Below are 20,998 nucleotides of genomic sequence, written 5' to 3'. Positions count from 1 at the left end.
TGCCATTAGAAAGTGCATCTTGTCCTGCAAAAAAAAAAAGCCCTCATATGGCCATGTGTAAAAAATAAAAAAGGAAAATCACCTGCTCTTGAAAAGGTTAAAGAGGTCGTCTCACTTCAGTAAGTGGCATTTATCATGTAGAGAAAGTTAATACAAGGCACTTACTTATGTATTGTTATTGTCCATATTGCTTGCTTTGCTGGCTGGATTCATTTTTCAATCACATTATACACGGCTCGTTTCCATGGTAACAGACCACCCTGCAATCCATCAGTGGTGGTCGTGCTTGCACAATATAAGAAAAAGCATCAGCCTATGTGCTCTCCCATGGTCCTGGCCACCAGAGAGGCTGACACTTTTTCCTATAGTGTGCAAGCACGACCGCCACTGATGGATTTGAGGGTGGTCTGTAACCATGGAAACAAGCAGTGTATAATGTGATGGAAAAACAAATCTAGCCAGCAAAGGAGGCAACATGGACAATTACAATACATTAGTGTCTTGCATTAACTTTCTTTAGACTACTTTCACACTGGCGTTTTGGTTTCCGTTTCTGAGATCCGTTCAGGGCTCTCACAAGTGGTCCAAAACGGATCAGTTTGCATTCTAATGCATTCTGACTAGAAAAGGATCTGCTCAGAATGCATCAGTTCTGTCTCCATTCCACTTTGGAGACGGATACCAAAACGCTGTTTGCAGCGTTTTGGTGTCCATCTGATGTAACTGAGCCAAACGTATCCGTCCTGACACACAATGTAAGTCAATGTGAACGGATCCGTCTTCTATGACACAATCTGGCACAATAGAAAACGGGTCCGTCCTCCATTGACTTTCAATGGTGTTCAAGATGGATCCGTCTTGGCTTTGTTACAGATAATACAAACGGATCCGTTCTGAACGGATGCAGACGGTTGTATTATCTGAACGGATGTGGAACACACATGGCCGGTATCCATGTTTTGCGGATCCCCAATTTGCGGACTGCAAAACACTTACGGACGTGTGAATGGACCCTAATACGTTGCATGGAATATTAAATGGTGCGATTAGAAAGGTCAGCTAGTCTATGAACGTAAAAATAAAAAAGTTATTGCTCTTTGAATGTGGGAAGGAAAAAATGAAAACACAAATATGAAAAAGTTATGGATAAGGATAAGATTTGTGTCGTGTAGAGGTTTTTGGTTTTCCCAACATTTTTGCTGCATTTTTTTCTCTCAAAAGACTCCGCAGCCAGATGTTTGCTAAAAGTATGAGACACACTACACACAGCAGGGGGGATTTATCAAACTGGTGCAAAGTAGAACTGGCTTAGTTGCCCATAGCAACCAGATTCCTACTTTCACTTTTCACAGCTCCTTTGGCAAATGAAAGGTGGAATCTGATTGGTTGCTACGGGCAACTAAGCCAGTTCTACTTTGCACCAGTTTGATAAATCTCCCCCAGTGTGTTTTTTTGTGGCATTTCTTCCTCAGTTTTGGTGTTCTTTGGGTCCATGATGTTTTTGTCAAGCTGCAGCCTGGTATTTTTTTGACATTTTTCTATAGGCTTCTCCATAGGGAAAAAAAATTGCCTGGAAAAATACATCAAAAATGTCTGACCAGAAAAACGCCACAAAAAGAAAACAATTATGTGAAGGAAGCTTAGTACAGTGTAACTACCTCAGCAGGTCCTGCTACATTTATACTGTGAATCATAGAAGTAAGGCAGGACACACAGCCTCTCAGAGCTCAGCCTGCCCACACAACAGACACTCTGCATCGTCGCAATACGTCACACACACTGGTCGGAATGCCCTGAACAAAAATGGCCGCCATATGCCCTACTTCCTGATATGGAACGTGTGATGTCACCAGTCTGACGTTGTCCAGTCATTCCACAATCGGGATGGCGGAGGGGGATTCGAATGAGTCGCTGCCTTGGCAAAACGGAAGAAGTAGGAGAAGATGCTGCCCCTGGAAAACAGAAGTGGTACGGTCCGCGCTGCTTGCTGAGATCTGATCGCAGTGTATGGCCGCCCTTCACTGCATTTGGTATGAGAGACGGAAGAGCCGCTGTCGGGGGTCCCTGCATGTTGTGTTTGGTTTTTCTTAAAGGGGGTTTCCACGTTAAAGGGGTTGGGTGTCTTGGAGGGACTTCTTGGCAGGAGCCTGCCTTGGCTGCCACCACTGGCCATGTAATGTTTGACATTTCCAATAAGGAAAAATCTCTGCAGTAATAGAAAATTTTTAATGTGAAAATGCTTGAAAAGAGTGGTGCCGCTCAGAGACTGCCCGCTATAAAGATGGGGGTGGCAGGGAATGGTCTAAAAGAGAAATGGTCTTTGTTGCCCCTAGCAACAGCACAGCTTCCATGTTATATTCTGCTCCTGAAAAATAAAAGCTGCACTGTGATTGGTTGGGGCACCCAGCACCCCGCCAATCAGCTGTTTTGCCCTAACTTTGATGCTGGGACTTCACAGCGCCACCTGTTGTGTTGTGGACACAGCTAGTTACTGCATGAATCAGATCAGTGCCCTGTCCACAGCACAATGGACTGGTTCTGTGGTTCTGACACCTGAGCTACTACAGAACAGCTGATTGCGAGGTGTCGGACTCCTGACGAGAAGATAGTGATTGCCAGTGCTAAGGCTACTTTCACACTTGCAGTATCCTTTTCCGGCAGGCTGTTCCGGTGGGGGAATAGCCTGCTGGATCCGTGCTACTGCAAGTCTACGGTGCCGCCGGAAGTCCGCTCTGGCCCCATTCACTATAATGGGGGCGGGCCGGAAGTCCTGCCGCAGCATGGCAAACAAGCCGAGAGGGCGCAGCATGTTGTCGTTTTTGTCCGGCCGCCTCTCGGGATGTTTGCCGTGCTGCCCGCCCCATTATAGTGAATGGGGCTAAAGCGGACTTCCGGCGGCACGGTGCACTAGCGGTAGCACGGATCTGGCAGGCTGTTCCCCCGCCTAAACAGCCTGCCGGAAAAGGCTACCGCAAGTGTGAAAGTAGATTAAGTCATCACTTGTGAAGGTTTGGAAGCCTCTCTAAAGGGGTTTCCTGGGAGCAGAATATTGATGATCTATCCTCAGGACAGGTCACCAATATCTGATGTCGGGACTTCCACCAATCAGCTATGTATAGGGTTTTTGTGTTTTAATACTGAAAAAAGAATAATTTTTTTTACAGTGCTATATTTGCACCGCCATACTTTTTTTTTTTTTAATAGTTGGGGATGAGCGAAGCGAGTTTCAGATCCTAGCTCTGAAGTTGCTTCGCTCAACACTTCTATGAATCTCCGTACTGCATTAAAATGTAAGGGCAAAATGAGTTATCCTCCGAGTCACGCAAGACTTCAGTGAATAACTTTGGCATTTGATTATTAAACTTGAAAACCATCTTAAGACAGGAATCCGAAGTCGTCTTCGGTACTGACTGGTACCTTGGTACAGAAGCTGACTTTTGGACCAAGTTTTAAAATAGTTTTCAAGTTGAAAAATCGAATCCCAAAGTTATATTCACCGTAGTCTTGTGAGACATAGTAACATAGTACATAAGGCCGAAATAAGACATTTATCCATCCAGTTCGGCCTGTCATCCTGCAAGTTGATCCAGACTTCGGTGATAACAAATTTGCCTCGCTGCAGCCCATACATTTTAATGCTGTACGGAGATGAATCTCTGCACAGCATTAAAACCAAGTGTTGAGCGAAGAGACTTTGGATCCAGGATCTGAAGCACGCTTCGCTCATCCCTAGTCATAACTCAAAAAGTTATGGAGGTCAGAATATGGTGCTGTAAGAAGATAATATTGATGATCAGAGTCTTCCATAGATTTCTGTTTGATATCTAAGTGACCAGTCGTTTTCTTTCTTTCAGAACGATGGTGTCCCTAGTTCATTTGATGGATAATTTCACAGCGATGTTTGATGGCTCTTCCACCTCCTTGAAGTCAAGAGTATAATTTAGTATTAAAGGCTGATTTTTAACTTTTTTCCTACTAAGTGATCTTCAAATTTTTATAGAAATGTCACGTAAAGCTCACCATCCTGCTAATATCAAAGAAATAAACCGAACATATGTAATTTCTGCATGTAAAAATGTGAGATCTCCAGGAAACCTAAAGCTTCAGAGGAGGGAGACTATGGTGAAGAGTTCTCCTCAAGTGGAGCCATGTGGTCAGGATGTCAGCCAGCGGGATGAACCGGAAAAGCGCCTGACTTTACAGAGACGGCCTAGAACTGGGTCCATTGAGAAGGAAGATGCTGAGAAGACTCCAAATTCAACTGACAAAGCCAAGCCAACACAACCAGTCTCAGCCAACAATGATTCCTCTAGTCAGACCGAGTTAAGGACTAAACTGACCAACTTGAATGGAAAACTGCTCCATCCTAAATTTCCTTTAATAGGCCATAAAGCTGGAAATCTGCATGTGAATGGATCATCAGATTATCTGAAGTTTCAAAGCTTGAAGAACACAAAGGGAATCGATTCAGACAAAAACTTATGCAGTTTGGGCCAAGAATCCACAAAACCACAGGAGCAAAAAACGGAAGTCTGAAAACCAAAAAAACACCAAAAGTGGGACCTTCTAGTCTGATGAGATCAACTTCAGCTCTGGAAATAAAGAGCCCAGCAGTAACACCAAAACGTCCAGTTGGAACACTACCTGCTGCCCACAGAAAGGTCCCTTCAGTGGTTGGACAGGCCGAAAAGACTCGGGAATTAAGCTTTCCAGCTGAGGCATTGCATAAAATGGATGAGACTAGTAGTTATCATTCTACCACAGTGGATGATCTTCTCACAGCAGAAAACTGTGCAATGACTGTAGCGGTGAGAGTCAGACCCTTTAGTACCAGGTAAGTAGGGCGCCAACCTAATGTCGTGTATTCCATATGATATAAATTATATTAAATTTTGTTTTGTTTTTTGTAAAAAGTCATGGGAACCTAAAGGGGTTCTCTGGGGCTGAACTACTGATGACCGAATGTTTGGCTGTTTTGGAGTAGCTCCAGTGCATGGAACCAGGAATCTGGACTACATTACCACTATATGATGTATGGAGTCGAGGCTTGTTATTGCAGTTCTGCTCCCGTTCGTGTGAATGAGAGCAGCGCTGCATTAATTAGCCCCGACCACTACACAGCGGACAGAACTATGGAGACTGCAAAACAGCTGATTGTTAGGGTCCATTCACACGTCCGTATGTGTTTTGGTGATCCGCAAAACACAGACAGCGGCAATGTGCGTTCCACATTTTGCGGACTGCACATCGCCGACACTTCATAGAAAATGCCTTTTCTTGTCCGCAATTTTTTTTTTTTTTTTATTACTTTCTTTGCGGAACGGAAGTGCGAATTGAAAATGAATGGGTCCGCACTGTTCTGCAAAATTGCTGAACGGATGCGGACTAATTTTTTGTGGACGTGTGAATGGACCCTTATGTGAGGGTCCCCCCCTCACCTGGCTATCTTACATTGATGACCTATTCTAAAGATAAGTCATCAATAGTTCAGTCCAGGAGAACCTCATTAATTCTAATGTAAAGGGTGTATTAGGCGGGCAGTGATCATCTTGCAGTGGAATACTGCTGCCGATTGTATGATGAATGAGCAAATGCTTGTTCATCTGGCAATCCAGATCTTTCAGTGTGCTGAAACATCACAACCGGCAGATCGTGCTGTCTAATTACGATCTGCCACCGGCAAACCACTGTACGGCATGGGGACGAGTGATGATCGCTTCTCCCCTTGTTGCGGAAGAGATTGCTGCATGTAATAGGGGTGATCTCCTCCTCAAGCGAGCAGGCGATTGCCGGGAAGGAACGCTTCCCCCCGACAATCGTCTGCGTGATCGGGTGTCTAATACACCCTGAAATGTGCTGAAGAAGATACACAATTGCAGTGGAAACATGCGCAACTGCTGCTCCATTCAAACAGGGGGACCCCTTGTTCTCGTGATCTGTGGGGGCCCAGCATTCAGACCCCAGGCGATCGGGCACTTATTCCTTTGGATAGGGAATGTCTTTCTTGTGGGAACTGCCCTTTGAAGGGGTTATTTATATTGATGAGCTATTCTCAGGATAGGTCCTCAATAACGGGTTGGCAGGGGGCCAATTCTCGGCACCCCTAACGATCAGCTATTTGAAGAGAAGGCCACACACATACAAGCGCTGCCTTCAATGTTTACCTGCTCGCCGCCAGAAGTGCAGCGGTGAGCAGTGTAATTACAACTTCAATGAGATGGCTCCTTCCTATTCAAGTGAATGGGACAGCTCAGATAGAATTACACCCATCCACCTCTGCAGTAGCGACGGAGGGCAGGCAAACAGAGAAGAGAAGGCAGCACATGTACGAGCGCGGCCTTCCCTTCAAACAGCTGATCGGCGGGGGTGCTGGGTGTCGGATCTCCTCCAATCATCAATAGTGATAAGCGAAGCGAGCTTTGAATGCTACATCCAAATTCGCTTTACTCAAAACTTCAGGTTTAGGGTCCATTCACACGTCCGTAGTGTATTGCGGATCTGCAATACACCCGGCCGGCACCCCCATAGAACTGCCTATTCTTGTCCGCAATTGCGGACAAGAATAGGACATGTTCTATTTTTTTCCGGAGCCGCGGACGGAAAGTTCGGGCCGCGCTCCGGAAATGCGAATTAAGAAAGCACACTGTGTGCTGTCCGCATCCATTCCTGCCCCATAGAGAATTATTGTGTCCGCGCCCGTTGCGGATAATTGTGGAACGGGTGCAGACACATTCTACGGACCTGTGAATGGACCCTAATACTGTACGGAAATTACAATGTATGGGCTCCAATGAGCTGAAGTTAGTTATTCGTGAAGTCAAGCGTGACTTCATTGAATAACTTCGGTGATTGATTTTGTATAAAGTGGAAAACCACTTTAAAACTTGACCGAACTCGGCCCTCGGTTCTGAGGTACCAGTCGGAATAACTAACCTCAGCTCATTGGAGCCCATAAATTTGAATACTGTACAAAGACGGACAGTATTAATCTGAAGTTTTGCGCGAAGTGACTTCGGATGTAACATCCGAAGCTCTCTGCGCTCATCACAAGTAATCATTATAAAAAAAAAATGCATACACCGCCTTAAAAGAGAAGATAACGTCTGTTTTAGTAACTACTTTGATTCCCCTTGTAACAACAATACTGGAGTATCTACTCTTATGACTCTTTGTTGTGCCATTCCTCTACTATTCATACTAGAAGTTATAAATGAATTACTTAGGCTACTTTCACACTTGCAGCAGAGTGATCCGGCAAGCGGTTCCGTATGCCAACTGATGGCATTTGTAAGACTGATCAGGATCCTAATCAGTCTTAAAAATGCCTGATCAGTCAGAAAAATGCATTGAAATGCCGGATCTGTCTTTCCGGTGTCATCCGGCAAAATGGATCCGGCATTTATTTTTTTCACCTTTTTTTTTTCTGTTTGCGCATAGGGGCCGGCATTCTGGTATTTTGAATACCGGCTCCGGCACTACTACATTCCTATGGAGAAAAAAAATGCCGGCTTTCAGGCAAGTCTTCAGTTTCTTTCGCCGGAGATAAAACCGTAGCATGCTGCAGTTTTATCTTTTGCCTGATCAGTCATAATGACTGAACTGAAGACATCCTTATGCATCCTGAACAAATTAGGCTACTTTCACACTAGCGGCAGGACGAATCCGACAGGGTGGGCAGGACGGATCCGACAGGCTTTTCACCCTGTCGGATTCGTCCTGCCGCTTTTTCGCCGCGCCGCCTGACTGCCGCTCCATCCCTCTTGACTATAATGGGGACGGGGGAGGAGCTCCGGCGCAGCACGGCGAGAGGCCGCCGGACTAAAAGTACTGCATGTCCGACTTTTTAGTCTGGCGGCCGCGCACTGCCGTGCTGCGCCGGAGCTCCGCCCCCGTCAATGGGGACGGAGCGGCAGGACAAATCCGACAGGGTGAACAGCCTGTCGGATCCGTCCTGCCGCTAGTGTGAAAGTTCCCTTACCCTCATGCATTCTGAATGGAGAGTATACCTCAGGGCTTGACAAATTTTCTTGGAATCTAGGAGCCAGCTAAAAAAGTTAGGAGCCAGGCGGAGCCGCGTCATAAAGTCCCCAGTAGATGCTCCCATAGTGCTCCTTCCCAATAATGCTGTATACCATGTTACATATGCAGTGTACATGTGCTGTATACCATGTTACATATGCAGTGTACATGAGCTGTATAGTATGGTATATGCAGTATACAGGTCCATGATATATGTACAGTATATAGGACTATGACATACAGTGTAGGGGTGGGCGATATGGCCTCAAATCTATATTGCAATATAATTTTAAGCATGTGTGATATGCAATATATCGCAATATATTGTTTTCTATATTTGGGGCGGGGTTTAAATTATTTATTTTTTTTACTTTTTATTTAATAACTATTAGCCTCCTTAAGGGCTAGAACCTTTGTCATATTCACCCTAATAGAGCTCTATTAGGGTGAATAGGACTGTACACTCTCCCTGCTGCTCTGTGCATAGTACACACAGCAGGGATCTGACCATGGCAGCCAGCCTATCATGTGCCCCCCAGCCCCTGATCAGCCCCTCCCTCTTATCAGCCCCCTCTGGTAAACAAACCCCCCCCCCCCCCCCTCCCTCCCCAGTATTAATCATTGGTGGCAGTGGCCACAGGGTCCCCCCCCCCATCATTGGTGGCAGTGGGCAGTTCCGATCGGAGTCCCAGCAGTGTAATGCTGGGGCTCCGATCGGTTACCATGGCAGCCAGTACGCTACTGAAGTCCTGGCTGCGATGGTATGTTAGTGAGCAGCATTATACTCACTTGCACCGTGATCGCCAGGCGCTCCTTCTTCTCATGGGTCTGTGCGGCGCATTGCTAATGCTATAAGCATTAGCAATGAGCCGCACAGACAGAAGGAGCGACCGGCGGCCACGGCGCACGTGAGTATAATGCTGCTCACTAACATACCATCACAGCCAGTACTTCAGTAGCGTGACTCCTGGCTGCCATGGTAACCGATCGGAGCCCCAGCATTACACTGCTGGGACTCCGATCGGAACTGCCCACTGTCACCAATGCAGACAAACATTCCCGGCACCCGACCTCTGACAGGACGCTGTGATCCGCGCGATTTGTTAATCGCGCGTATCACAGCATGCAGTCATAGGGGCCGTCATCATGGCCGGCACATTGGTATTCAGGCATTCATTGGTGGCGCAGTGGCCACAGTCCCTCCCCTCCTCCTCCTACTCTGTTCTCATTGGTGGTCAGCGGCAGCCGCGCACAGTGGGGAGGGAGGGACTCCTTCTCCACTGTGCCGGCTCAGGAAACCATGGTGCGCGCCGAGAGCGCGATCATATCGCATATATGGAACCTAAGGCACCGTCACACAGCTCTCTGCTCATCTCCACTCCTGTGCTGCCTCTGGACAGAACGGCCCCCCTCCGGAGCTCCCCACCCGTCGCCCAGGCATCTTTGAAAACGGGCTGACAAATACCCAAGCGCCAGGACCAAATTCCTGGTCGCCTTGGATTGAGCCCTTTTGACAGAACTCAGTGCCGAAAAAGAAAAACGCTAGTGTGAAAGTACCCTTAGAAGCTTACAATGAAGGTCCAGATGGGTGTTACCATTTGGGGTTGTGTCCCTGCACTGACTGGATGGTGTCGGGGACACCCTCAACTGGCTACACCCTATGTGTATGGGACTGCCAAGTACTGCACTTAGCTGTCTTCAGCACTCTTCAGAGAAGAATGTAGCAGTGGTCACACACACCCTCTACCATTTCATTCACACAGGGGACCCCCATACTCGTGATCGCTAGGGGTCCTAGAGGTTGGACCCTAGCTATAAACATTTATCACATCTGCTGTGGATAGGTAATAAATGTGTTTTGTGGGCCTGTTCATTATTTGTCTGCATTATCAACCCTATGTAACTAGGCATACTGCCTGGAAGGGTTGATGTTGAGTAAAACAATATCTTTCTGTTCTATAAAGGGTTATTAAAGGCTGAGACATATCAACTTTTATATTTATGTAAATGTTGAGTTGGAGCACCAGGGGGCTGGCTATAGCGTTAGGAGCAGCGCTAGTGCAATGCCCCCTATGGTCTATGTTCTCGCCCCTCCCCTTTGAGATATCTGATCTAGCCCTGTGTTCTCTCGGCAGCGCTGAGGCTCAGTGACTTGTCGCTTGTGTAGTGAGTCAGATGCTGCCTCCTTGCCATTTTGACTAGGCGCTTCCAAAGTGTATCTGATCAGAGTGCTGCTCTCCGAGATTATCAGATCCACTGCGCTGGCACTAAGTCACTGACCTTCGGCGCTGCCGTGAGAACACAAAGCTATATGAGATGTCTAGCCTGTCATTCAAGGGGGAGGGTGGAGTGCAGGGAGGACATGGGGCGTTGTGCCAGCAGTGCTCCTAATGCTATGGCCAGCCCCCTAGTGCTCCTGCTAGGTATTTACATAAATATAAAAGTTTATATATCTCGGCCAGTAATAACTCTTTATAGAAAAGAAAATTATAGTTTGACTTGGTTTAATAGGGTTAATCATGCTGAAAAAGGCCCTTTAAGTTCTCAGAGGATTGCCTAGATTAGATACAAATCTTTGTGGAGTGTGGCATCAAAAAGTACATATAGTCTTAGCAGACAGGACACACCCCCTGAGCTGCACCAGAAAGGACACCCCGCCACCCCCCTGAGCTGCACCAGAAAGGACAGCCCGCCACCCCCCTGAGCTGCACCAGAAAGGACAGCCCGCCACCCCCCCTGAGCTGCACCAGAAAGGACAGCCCGCCACCCCCCTGAGCTGCACCAGAAAGGACAGCCCGCCACCCCCCTGAGCTGCACCAGAAAGGACAGCCCGCCACCCCCCTGAGCTGCACCAGAAAGGACAGCCCGCCACCCCCCTGAGCTGCTAGCCTGAAATAAATCTGCATGAAAAGAAAAAAGAAGAAAAACAGTTGGGCTCACCAGATCCACCAATATGGAGCACAGTCTGCTCCCTACCACCAGAGCAATGGTTAAATTCTGAATAATATATACTAATTGACTGGCTCACATAAACATATAAATTGTATTACATTTATTAAACACACTAGTTAAACGTATATTGCCATAGTTAGTACAAAATCGATGTTGCAATAAAATCAATAAAAATTAAAAAATATTTTAAAAAATCGCACTATATATTATAATAAATACTATAAGATCTTGGTCCCATCCACTTTTATAACATGTGGAGCTCTCGGATGTATAATACACTTGTGTAATACACTTCTATTTATGAGGACATATATTGCTGCAGCACGGTTAGTTTGTTATTCATGCGCTGTGTGACAGATAATTGCCGCTATGTATATGCAAAATGTTTTAATTTGCATCCAAAGGGGTATATATTACAGCTGTATGATCTCTTTTATATATGCGCATAAATGTCCGCAAACTTCCCCTTTTATAACAAATAGATTTATACAAGTAGGTCTGTCCAAATGCGGCTTGTACTGTATTGCCGACACTGGCGCTATGTATGCTGGTGCTTTAAAATCACTGCGGTGAAGTTGCGGTAAGGGCTCTTTCACACCTGCGTTATTGTCTTCCGGCATAGAGTTCCGTCGTCGGGGCTCTATGCCGGAAGAATCCTGATCAGGATTATCCTAATGCATTCTGAATGGAGAGAAATCCATTCAGGATGTCTTCAGTTCCGGAACGGAACGTTTTTTGGCCGGAGAAAATACTGCAGCATGCTGCGCTTTTTGCTCCGGCCAAAAATCCGGAACACTTGCCGCAAGGCCGGATCCGGAATTAATGCCCATTGGAAGGCATTGATCCGGATCCGGCCTTAAGCTAAACGTCGTTTCGGCGCATTGCAGGAGCCGACATTTAGCTTTTTCTGAATGGTTACCATGGCTGCCGGGACGCTAAAGTCCTGGCAGCCATGGTAAAGTGCAGTGGGGAGCGGGGGAGCAGTATACTTACCGTCCGTGCGGCTCCCCGGGCGCTCCACAATGACGTCATTCTGGAGCGCCCCGGGAGCCGCACGGACTGTAAGTATACCGCTCCCCCCGCTCCCCGCTCCTACTATGGCAACCAGGACTTTAATAGCGTCCTGGGTGCCATAGTAACACTGAAAGCATTTGGAAGACGGTTCCGTCTTCAAATGCTTTCAGTACACTTGCGTTTTTCCGGATCCTGCGGGCACCTCCGGCAACGGAAGTGCATGCCGGATCCCAACAACGCAAGTGTGAAAGAGGCCTAACGCCAAGTAAAGGGGTTCAACGTGGTGTATATCAGATCATGTTAGTTGCTCTGTTGCTTGTGCTCTCATAGATAATTTAAATGCCAAGTCAGGGCTTTCTTACCGCAATTATCCTTGGTGCCAGGTAAAGTCCCCCCATCTCCCTACCAGCAGGATTAATCCATGTCATTTGAATTATTATATTATTTTTTTTGGGTCATTTATGATATGATTATTTGTATATGACCGATATTATATGTACAGTCAGGTCCATAAATATTGGGACATCGACACATTTCTAACATTTTTGGCTCTATACACCACCACAATGGATTTGAAATGAAATGAGCAAGATGTGCTTTAACTGCAGACTGTCAGCTTTAATAGGGTATTTGAGGGTATTTACATCCAAATCAGGTGAACGGTGTAGGAATTACAACAGTTTGCATATGTGCCTCCCACTTGTTAAGGGTCCAAAAGTAATGGGACAGAATAATAATCATAAATCAAACTTTCACTTTTTAATACTTTGTTGCAAATCCTTTGCAGTCAATTACAGCCTGAAGTCTGGAACGCATAGACATCACCAGACGTTGGGTTTCATCCCTGGTGATGTTCTGCCAGGTCTCTACTGCAACTGTCTTCAGTTCCTGCTTGTTCTTGGGGCATTTTCCCTTCAGTTTTGTCTTCAGCAAGTGAAATGCATGCTCAATCGGATTCAGGTCAGGTGATTGACTTGGCCATTGCATAACATTCCACTTCTTTCCCTTAAAAAACTCTTTGGTTGCTTTTGCAGTATGCTTTGGGTCATTGTCCATCTGCACTGTGAAGCGCCGTCCAATGAGTTCTGAAGCATTTGGCTGAATATGAGCAGATAATATTGCCCAAAACACTTCAGAATTCATCCTGCTGCTTTTGTCAGCAGTCACATCATCAATAAATACAAGAGAACCAGTTCCATTGGCAGCCATACATGCCCACGCCAAGACACTACCACCACTATGCTTCACTGATGAGGTGGTATGCTTAGGATCATGAGCAGTTCCTTTCCTTCTCCATACTCTTCTCTTCCCATCCCTCTGGTACAAGTTGATTTTGGTCTCATTTGTCCATAGGATGTTGTTCCAGAACTGTGAAGGCTTTTTTAGATGTTTGGCAAACTCTAATCTGGCCTTCCTGTTTTTGAGGCTCACCAATGGTTTACATCTTGTGGTGAACCCTCTGTATTCACTCTGGTGAAGTCTTCTCTTGATTGTTGACTTTGACACACATACACCTACCTCCTGGAGAGTGTTATTGATCTGGCCAACTGTTGTGAAGGGTGTTTTCTTCACCAGGGAAATAATTCTTCGGTCATCCACTACAGTTGTTTTCTGTGGTCTTCCAGGTCTTTTGGTGTTGCTGAGCTCACTGGGGCGTTCCTTCTTTTTAAGAATGTTCCAAACAGTTGTTTTGGCCATGCCTAATTTTTTTGCTATCTCTCGAATGGGTTTGTTTTTGTTTTTTTCAGCCTAATGATGGCTTGCTTCACTGATAGTGACAGCTCTTTGGATCTCATCTTGAGAGTTGACAGCAACAGATTCCAAATGCAAATAGCACACTTGAAATGCCGAGGATGAGGGACGTGGCTGAGACTACTCAAGGTCTTTTACAGGACCTGGTGTCAGAGCGGAGACGTGCCCCTTCAGCAACATGGTGCCTGCGTGGGGCTGAAACTGCCACAATTTGAGCAGGCAAGCGATACAACGACTGCACCATGGACCGGGAAAGGCTGGCAAGATTCCCTATGACTTGGGACAGTGAGGCGGCCCAATCAGGAGGGACCGACACCACAGAGGGGGCCAGAGACTCAGGAGGAGGCATGGGGTCAAGGCACTGCGCACAGAGCGATTTGGTTTGCGGGGAAGGCAAAGTCTTATTGCATCGGTCGGACTCCTTCTTCGTAGTCCCTGAGGGCCCTCTCAAGGGCCTGCAAGCCTCCAAGGCCACCATATCCTGTTGGATTTGGTTGGCTGTCAAGGAGGCCTATGTTGCAAAGGGTAGTGTTCCTCCCTTTCGGTTGACCGCTCACTTCACTAGGGCGGTTCGGGGCTTCTTCGGTGGTTCGACATCAGGCCTCAGCTTCCCAGGTCTGCAAGGCCGCCACCTGGGCCTCTGTCCATACGTTTTCCAAGTTTTACCGCATCCACTCCTTGTCTTCTGCTGATGCCAGTTTGGGTCGCAGGGTTCTACAAGCAGCCGTGAGTTTGTTGCTTTGCCTGACTGTTTTCTGCCCTCCCTCGTGGACTGCTTTAGGACGTCCGATGGTGCTGTGTCCCCAATGCCATTCACGAGAAAACTGGATTTTTGTACTCGCCGTAAAATGTTTTTCTCGTAGGATGCATTGGGGGACACAGATCCCACCCTCTTTGTTGATCCTCTCTGGTTTAGGACTTGTTGGCTTCTCATTTTTTTTTCAGTTGTGCTCCTACTACTTTTCTACCTTCTGGTTTGCTCCTGCATGTGCAGTGGGTATAGCCCAGATAGGAGGCGACAACTCTTTTTTTTACTTCTAGTGGCAGCTGGGCATATACCCATGGTGCTGTGTCCCCCAATGCATCCTACGAGAAAGAGATTTTACAGTGAGTACAAAAATCTAGTTTTAAACCTCTATGTAACAGCACTTACTAAATACCTGACCTTCGGAGATTCAGCATGGAGAGAATTGCACTGCGCATGCATGCCAGGTGAATAGGAAAGACGAGCACGGGATCCAGCCGAACGCCCAAGGGCATTTTTGGTGAAAAAGATTTTACCTGTTACCGAGGATGATTGCGGTAAGAAAGCCCTAACTTGGCATTTACATTATCTATGAGAGCACAAGCAAAAGAGCAACTAACATGATCTGATATACACCACGTTGAACCCCTTTACCACAACTTCACCGCAGCGATTTTAAAGCACCAGTGCTGTGATGTAAAGTAAAGGATCGGCATCGCAGTAAGGTATGATCTTCAATCTTTCTTTATTTTGCCATGTAGAGGACTAGAAAAACAACGCGTTTCGACTCACATACTGAGTCTTTGTCAAGTACAATTTAAACAAAAAATATGGGATTTAAATAGTCCGCCACTGATGACGTCAATAACAGGGTTGTGATAGAGACAAAATACAAACAATAAGCAGCAGACTACATAGACATGGAAAACAACATGCTGACGATATAGATGTAGATATGTATATGTGTGTGTGTGTGTGTGTGTGTATATACACTCACCTAAAGAATTATTAGAAACACCTGTTCTATTTCTCATTAATGCAATTATCTAGTCAACCAATCACATGGCAGTTGCTTCAATGCATTTAGGGATGTGCTCCTGGTCAAGACAATCTCCTGAACTCCAAACTGAATGTCAGAATGGGAAAGAAAGGTGATTTAAGCAATTTTGAGCGTGGCATGGTTGTTGGTGCCAGACGGGCCGGTCTGAGTATTTCACAATCTGCTCAGTTACTGGGATTTTCTCGCACAACCATTTCTAGGGTTTACAAAGAATGGTGTGAAAAGGGAAAAACATCCAGTATGCGGCAGTCCTGTGGGCAAAAATGCCTTGTGGATGGTAGAGGTCAGAGGAGAATGGGCCGACTGATTCAAGCTGATAGAAGAGCAACGTTGACTGAAATAACCACTCGTTACAACCGAGGTATGCAGCAAAGCATTTGTGAAGCCACAACACGCACAACCTTGAGGCGGATGGGCTACAACAACAGAAGACCCCACCGGGTACCACTCATCTCCACTACAAATGGGAAAAAGAGGCTAGAATTAGCACGAGCTCACCAAAATTGGACTGTTGAAGACTGGAAAAATGTTGCCTGGTCTGATGAGTCTCGATTTCTGTTGAGACATTCAAATGGTAGAGTCTGAATTGGCGTAAACAGAATGAGAACATGTATCCATCCTCTGATGGCTACTTCCAGCAGGATAATGCACCATGTCACAAAGCTCGAATCATTTCAAATGGGTTTCTTGAACATGACAATGAGCTCACTGTACTAAAATGGCCCCCACAGTCACCAGATCTCAACCCAATAGAGCATCTTTGGGATGTGGTGGAACGGGAGCTTCGTGCCCTGGATGTGCATCCTTCAAATCTCCATCAACTGCAAGATGCTATCCTATCAATATGGGCCACCATTTCTAAAGAATGCTATCAGCACCTTGTTGAATCAATGCCACGTAGAATTAAGGCAGTTCTGAAGGCAAAAGGGGGTCCAACACCGTATTAGTATGGTGTTCCTAATAATTCTTTAGGTGAGTGTATGTATGTGTATATAATATATATATATATATATATATATATATATATATATAGCGCCAGTGTCTGCAATACAGTACAAGCCGCATTTGGACAGACCTACTTGTATAAATCTATTTGTTATAAAAGGGGAAGTTTGCGGACATTTATGCGCATATATAAAGAGATCATACAGCTGTAATATATACCCCTTTGGATGCAAATTAAAACATTTTGCATATACATAGCGGCAATTATCTGTCACACAGCGCATGAATAAAACTAACCGTGCTGCAGCGATATATGTCCTCATAAATAGAAGTGTATTACACAAGTGTATTAAACATGCGAGAGCTCCACATGTTATAAAAGTGGATGGGACCAAGATCTTATAGTATTTATTATAATATATAGTGCGATTTTATTTATTTTTATTGCAACATCGATTTTGTACTAACTATGGCAATATACGATTAACTAGTGTGTTTAATAAATGTAATACAATTTATATGTTTTTGTGACCTGGTCAATTTAGTATATATTATTCTGAAATAAATCTGGCAATTGGAGCAATGCATGGGAAGATCTCTGGATCCATGTGAGGTACAGAGCTGGTTCTAGCTTTGTTAGAAGGAGGTTGTCCTCTACTGTTTGATGTCTGAGTTTTTTTATTATTTACATCAATCATAGCATAGCCTTTTTAAGTTTAGTTTAGTTTTCCATCTGGCAAAAATGATATCTAAATGGTTTCATGTTCCAGGGAGAAGAATGAGAACGCCACACAGGTCGTCTTCATGAATGGACAAGAGACCATCGTGCAACATCCAGACTCCAAGCAAAACCACAGCTTCCTCTATGACTTTTCCTTTTCATCTTTTGAAAGATCAGATCCTAATTATACAAGTCAAGAAAAAGTGTACGAGAAGCTGGCCGCTCCTCTGTTAGACCGGTCGCTGCTGGGATACAACACCTGCTTGTTTGCCTATGGTCAGACAGGATCCGGAAAGTCCTATACGTATGTAGAACCGGTTATCAATGTGCTGCTGCTGAAGTAGACTAAGGGTTCATTCACATGGGGTGGTAAATGCATGCATCTGCGGTTCTACAGCAAATACTGAGCGAAGTCTGTGTCTGTCTATATATACGTCATATGGCATCGAGGCTAGAGCTTGCACTTTACATTATGCATTTTTGGGACAATTGTCACAGCCAGAACTGTGCATTGTTTCTCATTGGAGCAGCTGGGTCACATGACTGCTGTTTCGGTGACCACATGATTACCAGGCCTAAGAGAGACAAGAGCACTGCTGCATCCTCTCCTTTTGTTACTGAGCAATGTATATCCAGAGACGGATAAAGCAGTTCAAAAGAAACCGTTCGTTGCAAGATACTGTGTAAAGAATAATTTCTTGTGAAATCAAAATAAAACTTTCTAAATGGCAAGGATAAAATACAGCAAGTTATACTACTAGTTCAAACCCTCTCTGCTCCTTGCCGGCTTTGTTTACATGGCTGCATCGGTGACATGCCCGTATACTGCATGTGGCCACTGTAGGCAGTCACTTTCCTCAGGGGTTTCGTGCACTGGAGTGGGTGGGGGGTTTGGACTGGTAAGTATAACTTAAATTTGAAAGATAAATAAAAGGAAAAGGCAAATCAAAATAACCAAACTATCAAAAGGACGGAAAAAAAATAGGAAACCCATTCTAACACTATAGTTAGTGCAAATTTGCAAACGTTAAAAAATAAATATACATTTAAAAATCAATTGGGGGGGGGGGATTTATAAAATTGGTGTAAAGTAGAACTGGCTTAGTTGCCCATAGCAACCAATCAGATGCCACCTTTCATGATTTACTATTACTGCTTAAGAGCAAGACATTGTAAACTAAGGCCTCTTTCACACTTGCGTTGTCCGGATCCGGCGTGTACTCCACTTGCCGGAATTACACTCCGGATCCGGAAAAACGCAAGTGTACTGAAAGCATTTGAAGACGGAACCGTCTTCCAAATGCGTTCAGTGTTACTATGGCACCCAGGACGCTATTAAAGTCCTGGTTGCCATAGTAGGAGCGGGGAGCGGGGGAGCGGTATACTTACAGTCCGTGCGGCTCCCCGGGCGCTCCAGAATGACGTCAGAGCGCCCCATGCGCATGGATGACGTGATCCATGTGATCACATGATCCATGAGCTTGGGGCGCCCTGACGTCACTCTGGAGCGCCCGGGGAGCCGCACGGACGGTAAGTATACTGCTCCCCCGCTCCCCACTACACTTTACCATGACTGCCAGGACTTTAGCGTCCCGGCAGCCATGGTAACCACTCTGAAAAAGCTAAATGTCGGATGCGGCAATGCGCCGAAACGACGTTTAGCTTAAGGCCGGATCCGGATCAATGCCTTTCAATGGGCATTAATTCCGGATCCGGCCTTGCGGCAAGTGTTCCGGATTTTTGGCCGGAGCAAAAAGCGCAGCATGCTGCGGTATTTTCTCCGGCCAAAAAACGTTCCGTTCCGGAACTGAAGACATCCTGATGCATCCTGAACGGATTTCTCTCCATTCAGAATGCATTAGGATAATCCTGATCAGGATTCTTCCGGCATAGAGCCCCGACGACGGAACTCTATGCCGGAAGACAAGAACGCAGGTGTGAAAGAGCCCTAAGACAATCTTAAACTGTGTCAGATATATGGCTGGTGTTGGATGATAAATATGGCACATCTTTCATGCCCTCTTTCCAATAAGCCATGCCCTCTTGTCAGTTGAGGCAGAAAGTGTGTAAAACGGTCTAAGGCTACATGCACCCGACCTTGCCATGTTCGGTCCGTAAATTGTGGATCCGCGAAACACGGATGCCGCTTGGCTGCGTTCCGCACATTACGGAACGGGCTGCCTATAATAGAAATGCCTATTCTTGTCCGCAAAATGGACAAGAATAGGACATGTTCTATTTGTGGGGCCACGGAACGGAGCAACAGATGCGGACAGTACACGGTTTGCTGTCCGCATCTTTTGCAACCCCATTGAAGTGAATGGGTCCGCATCCAAGCCTCAAAAAATGCGGCTCAAATGCAGACCAAAACAACGGTCGTGTTGGGCCTAAAACTGTTAATATATGCACTGAAACTAAGGCATATATAACAGTTGTTTTTTTTTTTTTTACGCAAATTGTAGAATGCAAAAAAAAAACTCCAGCATCAATTTTCATTACCCAGTACCCAGTCATTTGGGACCTGAAGACCAATCATTAAGAGGTTAAAGGGTAACTGTCATGTTTTCATAAAAAAAAAAATCTATTTTAGCATATGTTACTGCTGCAGCAGCATTATGCAAAAAGCAATCTTTAGTTTCTTCACATACCACTGTTTTCCTTGAGTTTTTCCGTTAGTTACGGCTGTTTAGACTAGGGCTGCACGATATGGGAATTTTGTGCGATTGCGATTAGGGCCCTAAAAATTGCGATAACGATATGCGATGCGATATTTTAAGGGAACTGTGCTAGAGGTCTATTTGCTTGGATTTTCCCATATGAGCCGCTGACGCGGCTGGGTATGACATAGTTATAGGGGATCTGTGGATGGCACTGTTATGGGGGATCTGTGGATGATGCGCTGTTGTGGGGGATCTGTGGAGGACGCTGTTGTGGGGGATCTGTGGAGGACGCTGTTATGTGGGGGATCTGTGGAGGATGCTGTTATGTGGGGGATCTGTGGAGGACGCTGTTATGTGGGGGATCTGTGGAGGACGCTGTTATGTGGGGGATCTGTGGAGGACGCTGTTATGTGGGGGATCTGTGGAGGACGCTGTTATGTGGGGGATCTGTGGAGGACGCTGTTATGTGGGCGATCTGTGGAGGACGCTGTTATGTGGGGGATGTGTGCTATGACACATAGGGCCATGAGGGGGGCAGCATAAGACATATAGCATCTTATGCTGGTCCCCCTCATGGCCCAATGTGTCCCCTCATGTGTCCTAAACTGCGCACATAACTGGCTTTGTGTGTAAAGTATTTTACTAGTGTGTAAAACAAGCTCTCTCCTATTGATAACAGGTCCAGCCTCTGTACTCACTGTCACTATGAATGCACTGCAGCGAGCTGGCCGGCCGGCGCGTGACTGACGTCACTTAGTAACGCTCCTCCCACTTCAGGAAGCAGGAGCGTTACTAAGTGACGTCAGTCACGCGCCGGCCAGCCCGCTCGCTCCCGCTCGTCGCTGCAGTGCATTCATCGTGAAAGTGAGTACAGAGGCTGGACCTGTTATCAATAGGAGAGAGCTTGTTTTACACACTAGTAAAATACTTTACACACAAAGCCAGTTATGTGCGCGGGGCCCCTTCATATATAATCGCGGCATTTTCGGGTCTGCCAAATCGCCATATCGCATTTGCCGATTATCGCGATTCGATTATTTTTTCGATTTATCGTGCAGCCCTAGTTTAGACATTTACAAAATGAGGACCTTCTCAAGATGGCTCCTCTGCCAGTTCTCTGAGGCCAAAAC

At 46.0% G+C, this 20,998-nt stretch overlaps 1 protein-coding gene across 1 annotated transcript in view; it reads left to right on the top strand.

Annotated features, from left to right (window-relative positions):
* Window positions 1-17,360: 17,360 nt before the first annotated feature.
* The window catches only part of KIF14 (kinesin family member 14), an 87,866-nt gene continuing 84,228 nt past the window's right edge, over window positions 17,361-20,998 (top strand). The window contains exon 1 of the mRNA XM_040407729.1: window positions 17,361-17,512. The gene's annotated coding sequence lies outside the window, so the exon portion shown is untranslated. The remainder of the gene's footprint in view (window positions 17,513-20,998) is intronic.

The sequence above is a fragment of the Bufo bufo genome, chromosome 9, assembly GCF_905171765.1.
Source record: "Bufo bufo chromosome 9, aBufBuf1.1, whole genome shotgun sequence".
Taxonomy (NCBI): Eukaryota; Metazoa; Chordata; class Amphibia; order Anura; family Bufonidae; genus Bufo; species Bufo bufo.
This window is presented reverse-complemented; position numbering and strand designations above follow the sequence as displayed.